Raw genomic sequence first — 22615 nt, forward strand, 5'->3', positions numbered from 1 at the left:
ATTTCCTGCACGTTGGCCTGGGACATTGACAACTGCCCTCTGTCCAATGATGTTTCTCCCCCTCCATCTTGACTTAGTGAGGTTGAATCCCACCTCATCCACATAAATGTATTCATGGAGGATGGGGTGGGCATCCATCTCCAAAATTCTCTGTATTGGACTAAAGAATAGATTAGGATACGCACAATACAGTAGTCTGTCTCAGCAGGTGAAAGTCTGATGTCCTGGTAGTGCCATGTACATACCTCCACATAGTCACGCTGCAGGTTCTTGAGTCTGTCACAATTAGGGTTGCCAACCGTCCCTTGAAAAACGGAATCGTCCCTTATTTGGAAATAAAAGTGTGCGTTCCGTATTGACCTGAAATGGGACGCAGTTTGTCCCGTATTTCTGTGAGAATCAAAAAGTCTGTAAAATGTCAATGGAATTGACTGGCGCTTTATATGGAAACTTACAGTAAATTTGATCCCAGCCTCTCTCCTGCTTTTCACCAATGAGCTGACAGACACGAGTTGACAATACAGAATCACTCTTATCTCATTGGTCGAGGGACATCTGCTCGCAAGAAGATACCGACGTCATGAGCCGACGACGGTCGCTGGATGACAATAACAAAGCAGCATGGCTGATATCGATACAGACACCGACACTAGCACTGCAGATATGTCTACGGACAGCAATGTAAAGTCGTTACTACTCCTCCTAAAAAAAACAAAAAAAAAAAAAGAATGCAAAAATACAGGGGAGAATGAGAAAAGGAAAATGGCTGGGTGGAAAAGGTGCGCGACAACAGTATTGTTTACTTTTCAGACTTTATTTTTTGCACTTTTTATTACACTAAATGTGTAAATGTGCACTGTTACATTGTTTTGGATGATGCAAATTTTCTATTGTTTTTTTTTGTTAATTTATACAATTTTAAGTTAAGCAATAGCACTACAGAGATTTATTTTTAAAGAAGACAGAATGCTCATATTGAAATTGTGAGTGAAAATTTATTTTGCACTAAAAATAAATTGCTAAATAATAATTTGTTTTCCACGTGTTCATATCAGAACAAATGCATGTGTGCATCTACCTAAATTCAGGGTCAAGTCAACAGTCAAATGGTTAAAAATCGTTTCACACAGACGCTGGGAAGGGTGAAGGCAATGGTCAGTCGGCCGGTCGGCCCTTGCGGTGAGGTGTCCCTTATTTATTTTTCAGAGAGTTGGCAACCCTAGTCACAATTCCTTTCAAATGGGACCCTGTACAGCTGCTTCATCCGTAACTGATTCCTCTGGAGGACCCGATGAATCGTAGATAGACTAACAGCAAAACGTGATTTTGAATCTCACGGATTCTAACGGCATTATTTGCCAACACCATATTCACAATTGCGGTCTCCTGCTCTTGTGAGAATATACGACCTCATCCTCCATGATACTGTTGCCTTGGGGCAACTGTTTGTTGTGATTTGGCGCTATATAAAAAAAAAGTTGATTGAAGTTGATTTCCACTCTAGAAAATTCAGAAATACAGTAGTAAGAGTGCTGTATAAAGTCAAGGTTGTGCTGCCCTGTAACCATTCATACAGTGTCGTGCAGTAAAATGGATGCTTGGAGCTACAATAGTCAAGTCAACTCAAATTTAGTTATAGCGCACATTTAAAAACAACAGACATTGAGCAAGGTGCTGAACAAATGAAAAAGATAAAAATTTGAATAGAATGTCTGGAGTTGTTGGAAGACAGCTTTTTCCAGGATCTTAGACAAAAAAGATAGTTTAGATATAGGATGAAAGTTAGAGAGAACTGAGCGATCAAGATTTTGTAGGCTGCACCACAGCATGTTTGAAATCATTTGGAACTACTGGTATAACTGGTCCTTTTGAGGAGTGGGTCTTTTTCACTGTAAAGCACTTTGGCATTCCTTCCTGTCCTTCTCCCTAACCCCTGCTGAGTAGAGTGTAACGGCCTCACTTACATAACACTGGTGACAGGCTGGGCTGTTCACAGCTGCCATTTGGCACCACCTTGGGATTTAAAGGAATAAGTGCCATTTGGCACCACTCTAGTAGTTCCATCGTGCGCACAATATAATAAAACATGCGCACAATATAATAAAACGAGCGCACAATACAATAAAACGTGCGCACATTATAATAAAACGTGCACACAATATAATCACACGAGCGCACAATAAAACGTGCACACAATATAATAAAACATGCACACAATATAATAAAACATGCACACAATATAATAACGCGCACAATATTGTAATACGTGCGCACAATATAATAAAATGAGCACACAATATAATAAAACGTGCACATCAGACCAGAGAATTTTGTTTCTCATGGTCTGAGAGTCCTTCAGGTGTCTTTTGGCAAACTCCAGGTGGGCTGCCATGTGATGTTTAGGAAGGAGTGGCTTCCATCTGGTCACTCTACCATACAGTCCTGATTGGTGGATTGCTGCAGAGATGGTTGTCCTTCTGGAAGGTTCTCCTCTCACCACAGAGGAATGCTGGAGCTCTGACAGAGTTACCATTGGGTACTTGGTGACTTCCCTGACAAAGGCCCTTCTCCCCGATCGCACAGAAGAAGGGTGGCCAGTTCTAGGAAGAGTCCTGGTGGATCTGAACGCCTTCCATTTATGGATTATGGAGGCCACTGACTGTGCCAGTGACTGTGCTCTGACATGTACTGTCAACTGTGGGACCTGATATGTAGACAGGTGTGTGCTTTTCCAAATCAAGTCCAGTCAAGCTGAATTTACCACAGGTGGACTCCAATTAAACTGTAGGAACATCTCAAGGATGATCAGTGGAAACAGGATGCACCTGAGCTCAATTTTGAGCTTCATGGCAAAAAGGCTGTGAATATTTATGTGCATCTTATTTGTTTATTTATTTATTTTCTCGTCTCATCTAAAGACCCACTTTTATTCTCTGGTTTTTAACACTGCATGAGTTGTGTGGTCCTCTGTTTTATTGTTTTTTTTATTTTGGTAGATTTTATTGGTATTATCTTTTGCATGCTGTATGTATGTATGTATTTATCTTGCACATTCTACTTATTTTTATTGTTAATTTTCTTATTTTTAATTTATTTCTTGACTATTGGGGTTTTATCTATCGTGATTCTATGTGCAGCACTTTGGAATGTCTTTGATGTTAAATGTGCTATATAAATAAAGTGGATTGGATTGTTTGTTTGTTTTTTAATACATTTGCAAAAATCACCCTCCACCCCAAAAAAAGAACTTTCATAACACTGCCATTATGGGGTATTGCATGCAAAAATTTGAGGAAAAAAAAAAGGAATTTCATCCATTTTGGAATAGGGCTGTAAAATAAAATATGGAAAAGTGCAGCGCTGTGAATACTTTCTGGGTCCACTGTACTCATGCACAGTAAAATCACCACTGTTAAATTGTCCATTGTGTCCATTCTCTGATGCTTTTTCAATTAACACTTTTTCAATGAGTTAATGGTTTAATACTCAGTTATTCCAACTCTGGCAGTGCTGAAAAATGATTAAATTCTGATCAGTGTTCATAATATCGTTTGGCTTCTCCCTTTTTGTTCTGGATCACTACAAGCAGGTCTGATGTTTTACACCAGATTTCCTTTCTGGTACAACTCCAAATTATATGCAGAATGAGCCCAGGTGGTCTTGAACCAGGAACCTTTTGTTTGAGAAGCAGGTGCACAAACCACTTAGAAACCATGCCGCCCTGCAGGAACATACACTTTGTGTTAAAAACAACACTGTGGGTTAGAATTCTGAACTTCTGCTTTTGCTGTGTGGCAGTTTACTGTGGAGAAAGTAAACACACACTGTAACCACTGATGGTATTTTATATTGTACTTTAAGACACTTTTTTAAATCATTTCCCATGAGGTAATGTGTTCAGCAGAGCATCTTAAAGATGTGATTCACAACAAATTTGGTCAATTAATTATTCACATGCCTTGAAAAGTTACAAGTGTCACACAATAAGATGATAGCATGCTAACATTAGCATTAAAAAGTCTCTTGTGTCACATGAAGTTAACGTGCTAACATTATCATGAGCTCTGTACCGCCGTTGTGAGCGAGAGGATTTACAACACGATTTGATAAAACTGTTAAAATTTTGCTTTTAAAAACTGTAGCGTAAATATTCAGGCAGTTTTACATGGTGCCTGAAAAACTGGCAAACAAACAGTGTGTTGTTTTTTAGTTTTTCACTCGACAGACTGACTAAAACATAAGAGACACAGATTTGGGCCTGAGAGAATTATGGTTTACAGTTTTTCATCCCCTTTACAAAATATTCTCTAATACTTTGTATGTCCTGTCTTTGTCTTTATAACCTCCTTCAACCTCTTTGGATCTTTCTGAGCAGCTTTTATATGCTCTAATAAAATATATTCATGGATCAAGGATTTATAATACAATATGACACCATGTGGTCAATTTGTTTGAAGGAAGAGGTTCTCAAAAACTGAGTGACTGCAAGAAGGCCACAAGTGAGGGAAGCCACCAAGACAACAGTGATGAGTCTAAACGAGTTAAAGGTTTGTCCAGCCTTGAAAGGAGGAACTGCAATATGCAACTTTTTTAAATTTATAGATGCATTTATTAAACTGATGTTTTTATGATGAGACATCAACAAAGAAACAAACAAAAAAAATCTCAGCAAAGGCTGATATGCAATAAAAGACTGAACAGTTAAAAAAAAATAAGGTGCAAAAAGTGGAGTCCAAAAGTTAATCCACAGTAATACTCAAATGTACTGAAGCCTCTGATGAGTTCAAAAATTGGAGCTCTGGGGTTCAGATCCTCACAAAGTGACCCTTTAAAGAGTGAAGCAAGTGTTCACAAGAAAAAAACAAAAACAAAAGAAACGTCAACACAACCTGAAACAAACTGAAAAAAATAAAATAATCTCTGCCCTGACTACATTCTTTAAGTGTCAGGTGACCGCAGTGAAGAGAACATCAGAAAAAGCAACAGACTCTCAGGAAAAAAAAAGGACACAAACAAACAAAACAAGAGTAACCTGAGAGCACAATATCCCCCGCTGGCAAATGTTGCTTTGGCACAAGTTCTTGGTCCATTCTGGTAACTTTTGTCAACACACATCAGCTATTTGCACTTCTAGAAAAACTTTCAAATTAACTGTGAAAGTATGAATCAGTGTGAAACAGCAACGAATCAGGAAAGTTTAATGCTGTTGTTGGAGACTTTCTGCCTCCTCAGCTGACAGCTGCCACATGACCACAATAAAATTTCTTAAATGTCCATTTGTGTTGTGCGTTGGTGGATTTTTTGAGGCAAAACTGGTGAAAATAAAAATAAAAATTTTGTTGTATCGTTGTATCAGTCTTTGATTTGAAATTTATTTCCTCTATTTGAGCTCACAGATCTCAGCAGTGTCTCCAACAGTAAAAACCCAAAGTCCAAAATAGAGCGGCTGTGTGAATGTGGTCTGGACTCTGCGGAGGAGATTCATGGTGTCAGAGACACTGTAGAAGGACAGAAGACCTGCTCTGTGATCCAGATACACTTCGAGTCTGGACGACACACGACCTGAGACTGGAGCGTTCATACTGTTATGTCTGAAATAATATTTAATGCTATTACAAAATAACACCCAAGATATTTGATTGTTACCAAATACACATTCTCTATCGAGTCCTGTTCTCTTAATATTCTTGTATGTAACTCCAACATAAAATCCCTTCCCGCTCCACTTCACCTCCCAGTAACAACGTCCACTCAGACTCTCTCTGCTCAGGACCTGAGACTTATCAGTAAATCTGTCTGGATGATCAGAATAAGACTGTTCCTGATCCAGACGTTTTACTTTTCTGTTTTCTTCAGATAATATCAACAGTTTGTTTGCTGTATTTGGATCCAGTGTGATTTCACATGAATATTTTAGAAATCATTTCTGAGTTTTGGTTCTGCTTCTGGCAGTAAAACATCCACTTCAGTCTGTGCACATGAGATCTGCATCTGTTCCTCACTCAGAATGTCCTGTAGCTTGACTTTGACCTTTGACACGGCCACCATCACTTCCTCAAAGTACCTCAGAGGACGTGTTTGGATTCTGGGTGAGTCTGTAGCTTCAGGGAGGCGTGTCAGTGAGGGGTATTTTTGGAGAAACTGGTTGTGATCCTCTGACTGTGAAAGCTGATGAAGCTCAGCTTCTTTCCTCCTCAGATCAGTGATCTCCTGCTCCAGCTTCTCCTGAAGATCTTGGATTTGACTCATTTCGATTTTCTGCTGAGACCTGATCTGCTGCTTCACATCAGATCTTTTGACCTGATCTGCTGCTTCACATCAGATCTTTTGTCAATGAGCTGGATCAGATCGGTGAACATCTTCTCACTGTCTTCCACCGCTTTATCAGCAGAGTGACTGATGACCTCCACCTCTCGCTGGAGCACCTTCACCTCCTCACCTCTGACCTGGATTCTCTCCTGGATTTGCTGTAGACTCACCTGGACCTCTCTCTGCTTCGTGGTCCTTTCTGCAGCAGCTGACACCGTGTCGTGACCTTTATGTTCATCCACAGAGCAGAGATAACAGATACACTGCTGATCAGTACAACAGAACATCTTCATCACCTCGTTGTGATGACTGCAGATGTTCTCCTGGAGGTTCTTCGAGGGCTCCACCAGCTTGTGTTTCCTTAACGGAAGCGACATCATAGTGAGGCTGGAGGTGTTTCTCACAATAAGAGACCAAACACACCAGACAGGACTTGAAGGCTTTTAGTTTTCTCCCAGTGCACAAATCACAGGAAACCTCTTCAGGTCCAGCGTAGCAGTGATCAGCAGGAGCAGCTTGGAGACCAACTTTCTTCAGTTCCTCTACAAAATCTGCTAACATGGTGTTTTTCACCAGAACAGGCCTCACTGTGAAAGTCTGCCGACACTGAGGACAGCTGCTGATCTTCTTCTGATCCTCTCCATCCCAAAAGTTCTTGATGCAGTTCATGCAGTAATTGTGTCCACAGGGCATAGTCACCGGATCCTTCAGTGGATCCAGACAGATCGAACAGCAAAGCGCTACTCGGTCCAGCTGAATTTCGTGCTGCGCCATTTTACCTCAGTGAGTGTCGAGCAGTTCTGACGTAAGCAGCACTGAGGAAGGAGGCGGGGTATAGTTCAGTGGTTTGAACAGAGGAGAACTCACTGATTGGGAGAACAAAAGGAAGAGGGAGGAGTTTTTACCAGACCACTTCATTCCAGCCATTCTGCTCAGTGCGCCGCTGCTCGTTGGAACGACAACATACAGGATGTCTCTTCCCAGATAAATCTCTTTCAGTGCAGCTTCTTCTTCTGACTTTAACACGAACACCCACGTTTTTCATCCCCACCTGTAAATGGTAATCAAAACTCCATCCTGTCAATGTGTGCTTGAGCACGTGAAGTTGCTCCTAAACTTCTTAAATATTTATTACGACCACTCTTAAAAAACTTCAGTTATCTTTATAATTTTATTACTGGTCATTTTAGAATTAATTTAGATGAGATCTACTCATTATCTCAGGAAGACGTCACAATTATCTGGGAACTAGTTTTTGCGCATGAATTCATCAAACACGTCGGCCGCGGGCGCGTATTAACACATAATATCCAGAAACTGGATAGTTGTTCGGCCAAACCGAGAGTATCCTCAAACGATGCTTAAAGATGTCAATCATGGCTCACTTTTGTGCTGATTAAAGTTACTAACTGGGACTCTTGTCTTGTTGCAGACAAGAAACGAGAATCGTCCTCCGTTCCGTTCACACAGCTACAAACGCTGCGATGCTCTAGTCAAGTTTGAGTCGGGTCGGAATCAATAACTTCAAAGCGAATCGCAGTTTTAAATCAAATGACACCTTTTTCCAAACATTCTAATACAAACAACAAACTACAATCAACTAAACCGTTTTTTTTTTCCCCTCCCAAAATGAGACATCCTGCGTTATTGAGGAATAACATTGATGCAGACGTACAGCCGGCTGAGCTTATCAATATCTTATCAATACCCATCCCAAGATCTAAAAGACATGGTGGGATGTTGAAGAGTTTCGCTTGTTCATGTCCGCGACATATACATATTATACAAATCAGGGCTGGATCCAGAGTGAAAATCTGACATGCATTTTTGCCCAGTGATAAAATAAAAATCGTACGCGTCTTGTTATTCAATCATCTTCATTCTTTTACTCGTGTGCACTGTCACACTTCTTTTAATATATAGTTCATGGACCATAGTGAACACTTAAATGTATAAATATGATGTCCTAAAAACACTATAACAAAAATTGACTGTAAACAGGATCAAATTTATTGCCAAAATCTTTCAATTATACCTGAATCTATATATGATTTTTTTCTATTGATAAAATCAATAAAAATGTGACTGCATATATTGTTAATAATAACATACTAAGATACAGACAGTTCACAGAAGACATTTTTCATTGATACCAATCAAAATTAAACAGTCCAGCAGGTAACAATATTCATCATGTCCATGAGTAAATATACTAAAACAAATACATCACAATTGTATGTGATGTATTTGTTTTAGTATATTTAGAACATTTTATTGAGTCTTAAATCAAATCAAATCATTTTTATTTATATAGCGCCAAATCACAACAAACAGTCGCCCCAAGGCGCTTATATTGAAAGGCAAAAGCCATACAATAATTACAGAAAAACCCCAAGGGTCAAAACGACCCCCTATGAGCAAGCACTTGGCGACAGTGGGAAGGAAAAACTCCCTTTTAACAGGAAGAAACCTCCAGCAGAACCAGGCTCAGGGAGGGGCAGTCTTCTGCTGGGACTGGTTGGGGCTGAGGGGAGAGAATCAGGAAAAAGACATGCTGTGGAGGGGAGCAGAGATCAATCACCAATGATTAAATGCAGAGTGGTGCATACAGAGCAAAAAGAGGTGAATAAAAGAAACACTGGGTGCATCATGGGAACCCCCCAGCAGTCTAAGTCTATAGCAGCATAACTAAGGGATGTTTCAGGGTCACCTGATCCAGCCCTAACTATAAGCTTTTTCAAAAAGGAAAGTTTTAAGCTTAATCTTAAAAGTAGAGAGGGTGTCTGTCTCCCTAATCCGAATTGGGAACTGGTTCCAGAGGAGAGGAGCCTGAAAGCTGAAGGCTCTGTCTCCCATTCTACTCTTACAAACCCTAGGAACTACAAGTAAGCCTGCAGTCTGAGAGCGAAGCGCTCTATTGGGGTGATATGGTACTATGAGGTCCCTAAGATAAGATGGGACCTGATTATTCAAAACCGTATAAGTAAGAAGAAGAATTTTAAATTCTATTCTGGAATTAACAGGGAACCAATGAAGAGAGGCCAATATGGGTGAAATATGCTCTCCTTCTAGTTCCTGTCAGCACTCTAGCTGCAGCATTTTGAATTAACTGAAGGCTTTTCAGGGAACTTTTAGGACAACCTGATAATAATGAATTACAATAGTCCAGCCTAGAAGAAATAAATGCATGAATTAGCTTTTCAGCATCACTCTGAGACAAGACCTTTCTAATTTTAGAGATATTGCACAAATGCAAAAAAAAGCAGTCCTACATATTTGCTTAATATGCGCATTGAATGACATATCCTGATCAAAAATGACTCCAAGATTTCTCACAGTATTACTGGAGGTCAGGGTAATGCCATCCAGAGTAAGGATCTGGTTAGACACCATGTTTCTAAGATTTGTGGGGCCAAGTACAATAACTTCAGTTTTTTTGTCTGAATTTAAAAGCAGGAAATTAGAGGTCATCCATGTCTTTATGTCTGAAAGACATTTCTGCAGTTTAACTAATTGGTGTGTGTCCTCTGGCTTCATGGACAGATAAAGCTGGGTATCATCTGCATAACAATGAAAATTTAAGCAATGCTTTCTAATAACACTGCCTAAGGGAAGCATGTATAAAGTGAATAAAATTGGTCCTAGCACAGAACCTTGTGGAACTCCATAATTAACCTTAGTCTGTGAAGAAGACTCCCCATTTACATGAACAAATTGTAATCTATTAGATAAATATGATTAAAACCACTGCAGCGCAGTGCCTTTAATACCTATGGCATGCTTTAATCTCTGTAATGAAATTTTATGGTCAACAGTATCAAAAGCTGCACTGAGGTCTAACAGGACAAGCACAGAGATGAGTCCACTGTCTGAGGCCATAAGAAGATCATTTGTAACCTTCACTAATGCCGTTTCTGTACTATGATGAATTCTGAAACCTGACTGAAACTCTTCAAATAGACCATTCCTCTGCAGATGATCACTTAGCTGTTTTACAACTACCCTTTCAAGAATTCTTGAGAGAAAAGGAAGGTTGGAGATTGGCCTATACTTAGCTAAGATAGCTGGGTCAAGTGATGGCTTTTTAAGTAATGGTTTAATTACTGCCACCTTAAAAGCCTGTGGTACATAGCCAACTAATAAAGATAGATTGATCATATTTAAGAATGAAGCATTAACTAATGGTAGGGCTTCCTTGAGCAGCCTGGTAGGAATGGGGTCTAATAGACATGTTGATGGTTTGGAGGAAGTAACTAATGAAAATAACAATTGGAGAGAAAGAGTCTAGCCAAATACCAGCATTACTGAAGACAGCCGAACATAAAGATATGTCTTTGGGATGTTTATGAATAATTTTTTCTCTAATAGTTAAAATTTTATTTGCAAAGAAAGTCATGAAGTCATTACTAGTTAAAGTTAAAGGAATACTCGGCTCAATAGAGCTCTGACTCTTTGTCAGCCTGGCTACAGTGCTGAAAAGAAACCTGGGGTTGTTCTTATTTTCTTCAATTAGTGATGAATAGTAAGATGTCCTAGCTTTACGGAGGGCTTTTTTATAGAGCAACAGACTCTTTTTCCAGGCTAAATGAAGATCTTCTAAATTAGTGAGATGCCATTTCCTCTCCAGCTTACGGGTTATCTGCTTTAAGCTGCGAGTTTGTGGGTTATACCATGGAGTCAAGCATTTGTGATTTAAGGCTCTCTTTTTCAGAGGAGCTACAGCATCCAAAGTTGTGCTCAATGAGGATGTAAAGCTAGTGACGAGATCATCTATCTCACTCACAGAGTTTAGGTAGCTACTCTGCACTGTGTTGGTATATGGCATTGAAGAACATAACAAAGAAGGACTTCTACTGTAATGAAACTTATTCCCCACTTCTGGGTAGTCCATTAAAGTAAATTTAAATGTTGTTAAGAAATGATCAGACAACAAGGGGTTTTCAGGGAATACTGTTAAGTCTTCAATTTCTATGCCATATGTCAGAACAAGATCTAAAGTGCGGTTAAAATGGTGGGTGGGCTCATTTACATTTTGAGCGAAGCCAACTGAATCTAATAATAGATTAAATGCAGTGTTGAGGCTGTCATTCTCAGCATCTATGTGGATGTTAAAATCACCTACTATAATTATCTGAGCTAAGCACTAAGTCAGACAAATGGTCTGAAAATTCACAGAGAAACTCACAGTAACGACCAGGTGGACGATAGATAATAACAAATAAAACTGGTTTTTGAGACTTCCAATTTGGATGGACAAGACTAAGAGTCAAGCTGTCAAATTAATTAAAGCTCTGTCTGGGTCTTTGATTAATTAATAAACTGGAGTGGAAGATTGCTGCTGCTACTCCTCCTCCTCAACCCGTGCTTCGAGCACTCTGACAGTTAGTGTGACTTGGGGGTGTTGACTCATTTAAACTAACATAATCATCCTGCTGTAACCAGGTTTGTGTAAGGCAGAATAAATCAATATGTTGATCAATTATTATATAATTTACTAACAGGGACTTAGAAGAGAGAGACCTAATGTTTAATAGACTACATTTAACTGTTTTAGTCTGTGGTGCAGTTGAAGGTGCTATATTATTTTTTCTTTTTGAATTTTTATGCTTAAATAGATTTTTACTGGTTATTGGTGGTCTAGGAGCAGGCACCGTCTCTACGAGGATGGGGTATTGGGGGATGGCAGGGGGAGAGAAGCTGCAGAGAGGTGTGTAAGACTACAACTCTGCTTCTTAAAGTAAATAAATATGAAATTGGTCACTGGATCCTTAAACTTTGGACATAATAAACTCTACATGGTGGATCCTTGATCTCTGGACATATATATAGGGATAAACAAAATCTGTACTTTTTGTCAAAAGCATTTCCTTTCAGACATTATTGACATGAATGTCTTTCCATATATCTGAGCTGATTCTTACAGCTGCTGTGCTTCACTTCAGAATGTAATTTGTAAAGAAAATACAGCACGTCTCATTTTGGGAGGAAAAAACATTTTAGTCGATTGTAGTTTCTTGTCTGTATTACAACGTTTGGAAAGAGGTGTCACGTTATTTAAAGCAGCAATTCGTTTTGAAGTTATTCCAACCGGACTTTGTCTCAGCAAAGAGCCACGCAGTGTTTCGAGCTGTGTGAAAGGAACGGAGGACGATTCTCGTTTCTTGACAGCAACAAGACAAGAGTCCCAGTTAGTGACTTTAATCCACACAAAAGTGACTCACGGTATTTTAATGGCTTTGAGAGGGGTTAAGAAGCGCACTTGCTGTTTCTGAAGAGCAGTGAATCAACGAACCAACGAGCTAGTGGATCGAAGCATTGCTTCAATGGTTCACGGCTTCAAAGTGAAGCCGCGCCAGTGTTGCCAGATGTACGATAATTATCGTATTTGTACGATAGTTTTGCCCTCTGTGCGATGTACGATCAATAATGGGAAAAAATCTGAAATGTACAATAATTTCAGTTGGTTACCCAAACACGCATCTCTCTCTGACACCCAAGAATCATTTCGCAGGTGTTGCACTCAGGCGGCATCAAAGACACAACACACACAGGGCTGCTGCTAGCTTTGGCCGGCCCGGGACAAAGTCATTTGAAAGCCCACCCCCTCTCCATACAAAGTAATGAGTTCCCAATTCTCGGCCCTGCCCCTCCCTGGGCCCGAGACAACTGACCTGTAATGTAGACTGTTTTGGCTGCACATGCACACATACGTAGCTTAGCCCACCCCCGTCAATATTGGAAATTAAAAAAAACCGCTAAAATAGCTACATTGTATGCGTTTTGTTTGTGTACGATAATTTCTCCCAAAATACGATAATTTTGAGGTTTGGGTACGATAGTTGCATATTTCCTATCCTACAGAGCCGCTGCAGACCAAACCCTGAATATCCGACTTTATTTGTACGTCCATATGACTCTGAAACTCGGAAAAATATGTATAATTTACGGACTATAGGCTGACATGAAAACCACCGAAAAGCTGTGTTCACCGCGGGGACACGTTCGGCACTATTTGGGATTATTCAATTTTTTTTTTTTTTTACCAATGACGAACGATGCGTAAAAAAAAATTGACCGATGCAACTGCATTGGTCCAAACCGGTCTGGATCCGGGCCTGCAAATAATGAATGTTTATAAGTTCAATGGTATAAATCTTTCATGAGGTGAAAGATGGAATGTTCCATTTCGCCTCGTTGAATGGAACATTCCATCTTTCACCTCATGAAAGATTTATACCATTGAACTTATAAACATTCATTATTTTTATAGAACAGCTAAAATAGATCCTAGTCATTTGACGTATTAATTTATAAACAACAGACAAGGGACTTACAGTTCATCAGTGGTGCTTTGACATCCAACAACTTTAAAGGAGACCTGCATTGGAAAAAAATGCAGTCAGATTTTTTTGAACAAAAAATGACTTACATTTACACATGAGATCCTTCTGAATGTAGTAAAGTAAATCTGCAAGCCCAGATCTGTCATTCAACGGAGAAATCTTCATTTGAAAATGACAAATTTACAGCTAACATTTAGCCCTCCGCAAATTGTCCCTCTCATCATGGACGCTGCCGAGACGTCACGGACAAGACCCTCTCCCAGCATGCATTGCGCAAATTGTAATTTGTGGATTTACATCAGTTTGCATCTGCACCTTTTTCTTGTCTTATACGGAAGGATCTACTTTTTTTAAAACTTCATATTGTCTTGCGGCACGTTTGGTGAGTACACATTTCTTTTATTTGTGCTTGAAAATTATTTTGGGGGACTTTTTCATATGCCCGTTTGATTGAGTGGTGTCACAATGAAAATCTACTGTCTTTCGCCTCCGGTACCATCGCGGGATATGGAGGCGAGACCCGCAAAGAATACCAGTCATTAAAAATATATAAACCTCTCTCAGCATCCATGGAGCTCTGGGGCTCCGATTGCCGAGACGTGCGGTGCTGTGGATTTTGCCGCAAGAAGTCTGTCCTTGCAGCAACAGGTGTACCGGCCGCTTCGCATTAAAACAGCGAGCGTAATTTCAGGACTTGTGCCAAGTGTGCTGCAGCTCCATTCAGTAGACAGAGAGGTGATGCCGGTGTTGTGCGCTGAATCTGGCACAACACCGGCTGCAAAGCAGACATGGGCGGTGTGAGTGGGCCGCGTCAGCGGTTAACGAGCTCGTTAACGAGCCCGCAGACTTAATAAGCGCAGCGGAGGCAGAGAGCGGGAGAGGAAGCTGTCGGTGGTTTTTCCATCAAGTGATTATCCAAGAAATTGTGGATGTGCCTGGACATGCCAGAACATGTCCCGTGAGGCTTCATCACGGCGTTGCTGTGCGCCATGCGGCACTGCCACGACGCGCGAAGCCTCCGCTCCTCTTTCCATGACAAAAACTCTTGTAACAGTGGAATGTGCCATTCATTTCCAAACTGGACGCTGTGTTTTATCCGGGACGTCGTCTGACTAGCACAGGAATTGTGAAAAGACGTGGACATCAGCACTTTTTCGGCACATTGAGACAGACGTGCGGAGGAATTCCGCGCGTTGCGGCGGTGCCGCATGGCGCACAGCAACGCCGTGATGAAGCCTCACGGGACATGTTCTGGCATGTCCAGGCACATCCCCAATTTCTCGGATAATCACTCGATGGAAAAACCACCCACAGCTGTCTGAACGCCATCTCAAAGCCGTCCTGTGAGACCAAAACGGAGGTGGTTTTGTCTCGCTCCAGTAGCGAATCCATAGTGACGCGCGAAGCCTCCACTTGGCTTTCCATGACAAAATCTCTTGTTAAAAGTGAAATCTGCCGGAAAATGGTTGATGTCCAGCTCTTGTGATAACCAGAGAAATGGCACACGATGGTCATGGATCCAGACAGCCATCCGTTTAGAAATGAAATGGTCGTTCAGCCTGTCGATGGCGGCTTCGGAGCGCGGTGCGCCCCACAGCCGCTGGGGGCTGTCCTTAAAGTGACAGTAACACTCCTTATTCTCTATCAAGCCCGTAACATTTTCACCGAAAGCCAGATAAATTTTTCTAATGGTTTCCAGCTGCCAGTCTCTAACAGTTTCTGAAAAAATTCTGATGGAAAAAAAGCCCAAATCATTCCGCCTTTCCTGACAATGAAAATCCGCCGAGGGGATGGACCACTCCTCACTCAAAGCCTGCTCAACAGGCGAATGACGCAACCGACAGGCGTGGAAAAACTCACACATGCGCACGAGGGTTCAAGCTTGTCTGACGCAATCACACGATTCAAATCCATATGGTTTGTGAAAAAAATAATAAGGTCGGATACTTTTATAATAGACCTCGTATTTCTTATTGTTACATGGGAAACAAGGTACCAGTAGATTCAGTAGATTCTCACAAATCCAACAAGACCAAGCATTCATGATATGCACACTCTTAAGGCTATGAAATTGAGCTATTAGTAAAAAAAAAAAAAAAGTAGAAAAGGGGGTGTTCACAATAATAGTAGTGTGGCATTCAGTCAGTGAGTTTGTCAATTTTGTGGAACAAACAGGTGTGAATCAGGTGTCCCCATTTAAGGATGAAGCCAGCACTTCTTGAACATGCTTTTCTCTTTGAAAGCCTGAGGAAAATGGGACGTTCAAGACATTGTTCAGAAGAACAGCATAGTTTGATTAAAAAGTTGATTGGAGAGGGGGAAACTTATACGCAGGTGCAAAAAATTATAGGCTGTTCATCTACAATGATCTTCAATGCTTTAAAATGGACAAAAAAAAACAAAAAAAAAACAGAGACATGTGGAAAAAAAACGGAAAACCATCAAAATGGATAGAAGAATAACCAGAATGGCAAAGGCTCACCCATTGATCAGCTCCAGGATGATCAAAGACAGTCTGGAGTTACCTGTAAGTGCTGTGACAGTTAGAAGACGCCTGTGCGAAGCTAATTTATTTGCAAGAATCACCCGCAAAGTCCCTCTGTTAAATAAAAGACGTGCAGAAGAGGTTACAATTTGCCAAAGAACACATCAATTGGCCTAAAGAGAAATGGAGGAATATTTTGTGGACTGATGAGAGTAAAATTGTTCTTCTTGGGTCCAAGGGCCGCAGACAGTTTGTGAGACGACCCCCAAACTCTGAATTCAAGCCACAGTTCACAGTGAAGACAGTGAAGCATGGTGTTGCAAGCATCATGATATGGGCATGTTTCTCCTACTATGGTGTTGGGCCTATATATCACATACCACGTATCATGGATCAGTTTGGATATGTCAAAATACTTGAAGAGGTCATGTTGCCTTATGCTGAAGAGGACATGCCCTTGAAATGGATGTTTCAACAAGACAATGACCCCAAGCATACTAGTAAATGAGCAAAATCTTGGTTCCAAACCAACAAAATTAATGCCTCGCAGATGTGAAGAAATCATGAAAAACTGTGGTTATTCAATTAAATACTAGTTTATTGATTCACAGGATTGCTAAAAAAGCAGTTTGAACAGAATAGTTTTGAGTTTGTAGCATCAACAGCAGATGCTACTATTATTGTGAACACCCCCTTTTCTACTTTTTTTTACTAACAGCCAAATTTCATAGCCTTAAGAGTGTGCATATCATGAATGCTTGGTCTTGTTGGATTTGTGAGAATCTACTGAATCTACTGGTACCTTGATGCCCATGTAACAATAAGAAACATACTCAAAACCTGGATTAATCTTTTTAGTCACATAGCACTACTATTATTCTGAACACTACTGTACCTTAGTTCCTTCCTGTGAAGGGGTCCTGGGTTGTGCCTTGTGTATCAGACGAATTGGCAAGAATTGTTGTAAAGTCCACAGCACCACATGATTCAGAGCTCCAACTGTTCCTCTATGCTGATGACTTGGTACTGCTCTCACTCACTGATCAAAGATTACAGCAAAACCTGGGCCTGTTACAGCAGTACTGCCAGACCTGAACCCTGGCAGACAGTAAACCTAAACAAAACTAAACTAATAATAATAATAATTTAAAAATACAGATCTCAGGTACTAAAACATAATTTTACAATACAAACAGATACAATTGAACACACAAATAACTATAGATATTTAGGTCTAAAAATCAGTTCAAATGGAAAGTTTAATCTTGCAGTGACTGACCAGAGAGAAAGAGCATGCAGGGCTTTGTATGCCATAAAACAACAAATTATTATAGAAATTCCAATCCGTATTTGGCTGAAAATCTCCGAGTAATTGAATGAACTGTCCTTTAAGGCAGTGAGGTGTCAGGTCCACTTACAAAGATTTCAGCAAATGTAAGAAGCATCCAAATGAGACCATGCATGCAAAGTTCTCCAAAAACATCTTAAAAGTACACAGAAATGTCAGAAACAATGCTTGCAGGGCAGAATTAGACCCATGTCCATTAGTCCTAAGAATACAGAAAAGGACAATCAAATTCTGAAAACACCTGAAAAGTCATCACCCCAGCTTAATTATAAAGTCCATTATAAAGCCCTGCTGTGACAAAAGGTGAGCAAAGAAAAGTGTCCCCTCACTGAGCTAGTCCTGAGTTCTTTAGACACACCCACACATACTAATGCTCGACGAACCCCTGCTATAGACTCAATAGAAATCCTTTAGATTTTTCTTTAGAACAGCCTTTTCTATAGAACACAGAGCTGGTTTCTTTAGAAATGCTATTGAAATTGCTTTATAGAAATGTTCTATCAAACTTCTAGAAAAAAAGCTACAGAAATTCTTTACAAAACCCTTTATAGGAATTCTTCATCTGTTAAACTTTCTTCAGAGTGAAATACAGATATTTCTCTAGAAATTTTAGAACATACTCAGAATTCTACACAGATTTCAGTACAAAATTCTTATTCTATAGAATTTTCTTTATAAAATAATACTGCAATACAAATTCCTTAGTATACAATAGAAATCTCATGTAGAACTTTAATATTTAGAGAAAATATACTTTTGAAAATACCAAAATCTATTAATAAGATTTTACCAGTCGCATTGAAAGCATCACAGGTGAGCTGTTCCTGTGTTTAGAAATATAATGCAGTGATAAACTGTGACTGTTAATATTGTGATTTATTGCTTTTTATAAAGATGGTGCCTGTGTTTGGGAGTTTATTTTTTATTCATTTATTTTTTGTGCATTTGTTTTCCAAGTGGTTAATGCGCTTGGTTTCAGTGCAGATGGTTCCGGGTTCAAATCCCACCCCTGCCACATTTCTCCATGTAATGTGGAGTTGCGTCAGGAAGGGCATCCGGCGTAAAACCTGTGCCAATTAAACATGCAGATCCACCTTGGATTTGCTGTGGCGACCCCGAGTGCAAACAAGGGAGCAGCCGAAGGGACTTACTGTTTTGTGTTTGTGAAGGCAGCTCCACCCAGTGGTGACTGTGTGACAGTGAACAGCCCTAGAACAAAAAAACTATGCCTACCTTGGAATAAACAGCACCACAGGCAATTTCAACAAAGCTGTAAATTACCTTAGAGACAAGGTAAGAAGAATCAAAAACAACATCAAAGAAGACATCCCAATTCAAATCTGGCTCAAAATATTGGATTCCGCCATAGAACCCATTTCTCCTAATGGTTGCGAGGACTGGGGCCCACAAGCCAACTAAGAATTAGTAAAATGGGATGAACACCAAATTGAGACTCTGCTTGCAGAATTCTGTAAATCCATCCTCCATGTCCAACGGAAAACATCAAACAACGCATGCAGAGCAGAATGATGAATGACCCAACTAATTCTTAAAGTTCAAAAGAGAGCAGTTCAGTTTTATGAGCACATTAAAAATAGTGACAGCAGTACACTCCATAACAAAGCCCTGATCCACAGAGAGACTCTAAAGAGATGCCCCCTCAGCCAGCTGGTTCTGGCACTCTCTACGCAAACACAAACCCTAGTAGACCAAACCAAATTATAAGAAAACAAAAAGAAAACTATGTGACGCAAATAAAATCAATCTAAACCCAGAGGGAATTTAAATGCTATTTGGCCCTAAACAGACAGTACTCTGTGGCAGAATACATGAGCACTGTGACCAATCCAAAGCTCAGGAAATCCTTGACCAGGTACAGACTCAGTGAGCACTTTCTGATTGGCTGCACGTCACATTCAGCAGGCAGCAGGACACAACACACACTGCGATATCGGGCCAAGACAATCCAACATGTTGAATATCCCCAATTTGTGATCGGAGCGCCCCAGACGTCCTTCAAAGCAGATCAGAGCGCTCTTAATACACCACACACGGCAGGAATATCTGATATTATCTTTCAATCCAGTCAATCCAATCCACTTTATTTATAAAGCACATTTAAACAGACTCGAGTCTCCAAAGTGCTGCACAGCAAAAGCATAAACATGCATAATAGTAATAATAACAATAATAATAGTAAAATAGATAAAAATAAATAAAAATAAATAAATAAATAAATAAATAAATAAAACCATGATAAAACAATAAATTTCAATAAAATAAAAAACAAACTAAGCCACGAGGACCGTACAACTCACACGGTGTCAAAAGCCAAACAATAAAAGTGGGCCTTAAGCTCTTTAGCATCATCACGATTGTCAGGGTGCCCTCAAGATCGTTGGAAGGGGAAGATCGGTCCGATATCGGCCTAATTAACTTGCTGTGTGAACCAGGCATAAGACACCAGAAACACGTACTTCCCACAGAGCACAAACACCCAACCAGACTTTGAGAATATGACCAACATCAACAAACTTCCATATCTGTTGGATGAAGTACAACAATGTGCAGGTTTGTGAGCTGCTGCGACACAAAAAGAAGGAGCAACAAACATAAATCACCATAAACCCATATGTATTTGTGGTGTATTCAATTGAATATACAACCCCAATTCCAATGAAGTTGGGACATTGTGTGAAATGTAAATAAAAACAGAAAACAATGATTTACTAATCCTCTTCAACCAATATTCAATTGAATACACCACAAAGACAAGATATTTAATGTTCAAACTAAAAGACATTTTTTTTTTGTGCAAATATTTGCTCATTTTGAAATGGATGCCTGCAACACGTTTCAAAAAAGCTGGGGCAGTGGTATCTTTACCACTGTGTTACATCACCTTTCCTTCTAACAACACTCAATAAGCTTTTGGGAACTGAGGACACTAACTGTGAGTGTCATGATTGGGTATAAAAGGTGCGTCCCAAAAGGCTCTGCCATTCACAAACAAAGATGGGGCGAGGATCACTACATTGTGAACATAACGCCACTTTGTGAACAACTGCATCCCACTCACACATCTGCATTATTATATACTTACCTATATTATATATCTATATCACATCTGTATTACATATTTGCATTTGTATTGTTATTGCACTACTACTACACTACAGTCTCTTTCACTTTGCGCCGATATTTTTTTAAACTGTAGAACATGTATATAGCCCTCCCTCCCCTTATATCCTCCAGAATTTAACTACTGTGTACTTTAAATTTTACTTTTTTTTTGCACAATCTTTGTTTATTTTTACGCAATTTGGGCATGTTGCACCATCATTTCACTGCTTTGTGTGACAGACAAATCAGAAAACTGTTTACTTGTACAATATATGTTATATGTACCACCTATATTTTTATTTTGTGTGCATGTACTTTTTGTTCTCATATACACTCAGAACATATTTGAAAGTGCATATTCTCCTCAGAAGAAAATTTCAATTTTAAATCTAGAGGTTTTCAAAGAATTGAAATGTAATTTGATTGTGTACATACATATGTATATATGTGTGTGCATTAAAGAAACTTAATTATCAATCAATCAATCAATTTTATTTATATAGCGCCAAATCACAACAAACAGTTGCCCCAAGGCGCTTTATATTGTAAGGCAAGGCCATACAATAATTACAGAAAAATCCCAACGGTCAAAACGACCCCCTGTGAGCAAGCACTTGGCGACAGTGAGAAGGAAAAACTCCCTTTTAACAGGAAGAAACCTCCAGCAGAACCAGGCTCAGGGAGGGGCAGTCTTCTGCTGGGACTGGTTGGGGCTGAGGGGAGAGAATCAAGAAAAAGACATGCTGTGGAAGAGAGCAGAGATCAATCACTAATGATTAAATGTAGAGTGGTGCATACAGAGCAAAAAGAGAAAGAAACACTCAGTGCATCATGGGAACCCCCCAGCAGTCTAAGTCTATAGCAGCATAACTAAGGGATGGTTCAGGGTCACCTGATCCAGCCCTAACTATAAGCTTTAGCAAAAGGGAAAGTTTTAAGCCTAATCTTAAAAGTAGAGAGGGTGTCTGTCTCCCTGATCTGAATTGGGAGCTGGTTCCACAGGAGAGGAGCCTGAAAGCTGAAGGCTCTGCCTCCCATTCTACTCTTACAAACCCTAGGAACTACAAGTAAGCCTGCAGTCTGAGAGCGAAGCGCTCTATTGGGGTGATATGGTACTATGAGGTCCCTAAGATAAGATGGGACCTGATTATTCAAAACCTTATAAGTAAGAAGAAGAATTTTAAATTCTATTCTAGAATTAACAGGAAGCCAATGAAGAGAGGCCAATATGGGTGAAATATGCTCTTCTGTATCGTTTTCTATAAAAATGTTTCTAAATTGAAAGTTAACATACAAAATCTGAAATGAAACCACAGGGAAAAGATTTAATGTCTCTGCCCCTCCCTGAGCCTGGTTCTGCTGGAGGTTTCTTCCTGTTAAAAGGGAGTTTTTCCTTCCCACTGTCGCCAAGTGCTTGCTCACAGGTGGTCGTTTTGACCGTTGGGGTTTTTCCGTAATTATTGTATGGCTTTGTCTTACAATATAAAGCGCCTTGGGGCAACTGTTTGTTGTGATTTGGCGCTATATAAATAAAATTGATTTGATTTGAATGTTGATTCTTACCTGTTACAAACAGTTTGACACCAGAACTACACATTGACTCACAAACCACAATCAAACAAAAACGGGTCTTCACACTCCCTGATGTTTTAATTTTCAAATCAACATTATCGTCTTATTTTTTCTTCATCGCGTCACTGATGGGCGGAGTCACAGGTAGAATAAGTCTGTTTACCAAAATATCTCTGGAACAGATGCTGGCACAGAACTAAAAACATAAGGCTGTGTTATGACAATATATATATATATTTGACTGACCTTTGACCTTCACAGTTAGCTTTAAAATTGGCAAAATATGCCAATTTTGTCCACCTGTACTTTCTCAAATTGGGAAGTTATATTTCTGTGTAGTACTTGTCAAAGGTCAATTTTAAGCTAACAGAAGCAGTCTTTTGGAGGAGCTCCCCCACAAAATCCATGACCATATCTCACTTTGAATTTCAGTCA

The 22615-nt window shown here is 39.8% G+C and overlaps 1 pseudogene; it reads right to left on the reverse strand.

Moving 5' to 3' along the window:
• Positions 1–4028: 4028 nt before the first annotated feature.
• On the reverse strand, positions 4029–7091 carry LOC117521980 (annotated as a pseudogene).
• Between the last annotated feature and the right edge of the window lie 15524 nt (positions 7092–22615).

This window comes from Thalassophryne amazonica, chromosome 12 (assembly GCF_902500255.1).
Source record: "Thalassophryne amazonica chromosome 12, fThaAma1.1, whole genome shotgun sequence".
Taxonomy (NCBI): Eukaryota; Metazoa; Chordata; class Actinopteri; order Batrachoidiformes; family Batrachoididae; genus Thalassophryne; species Thalassophryne amazonica.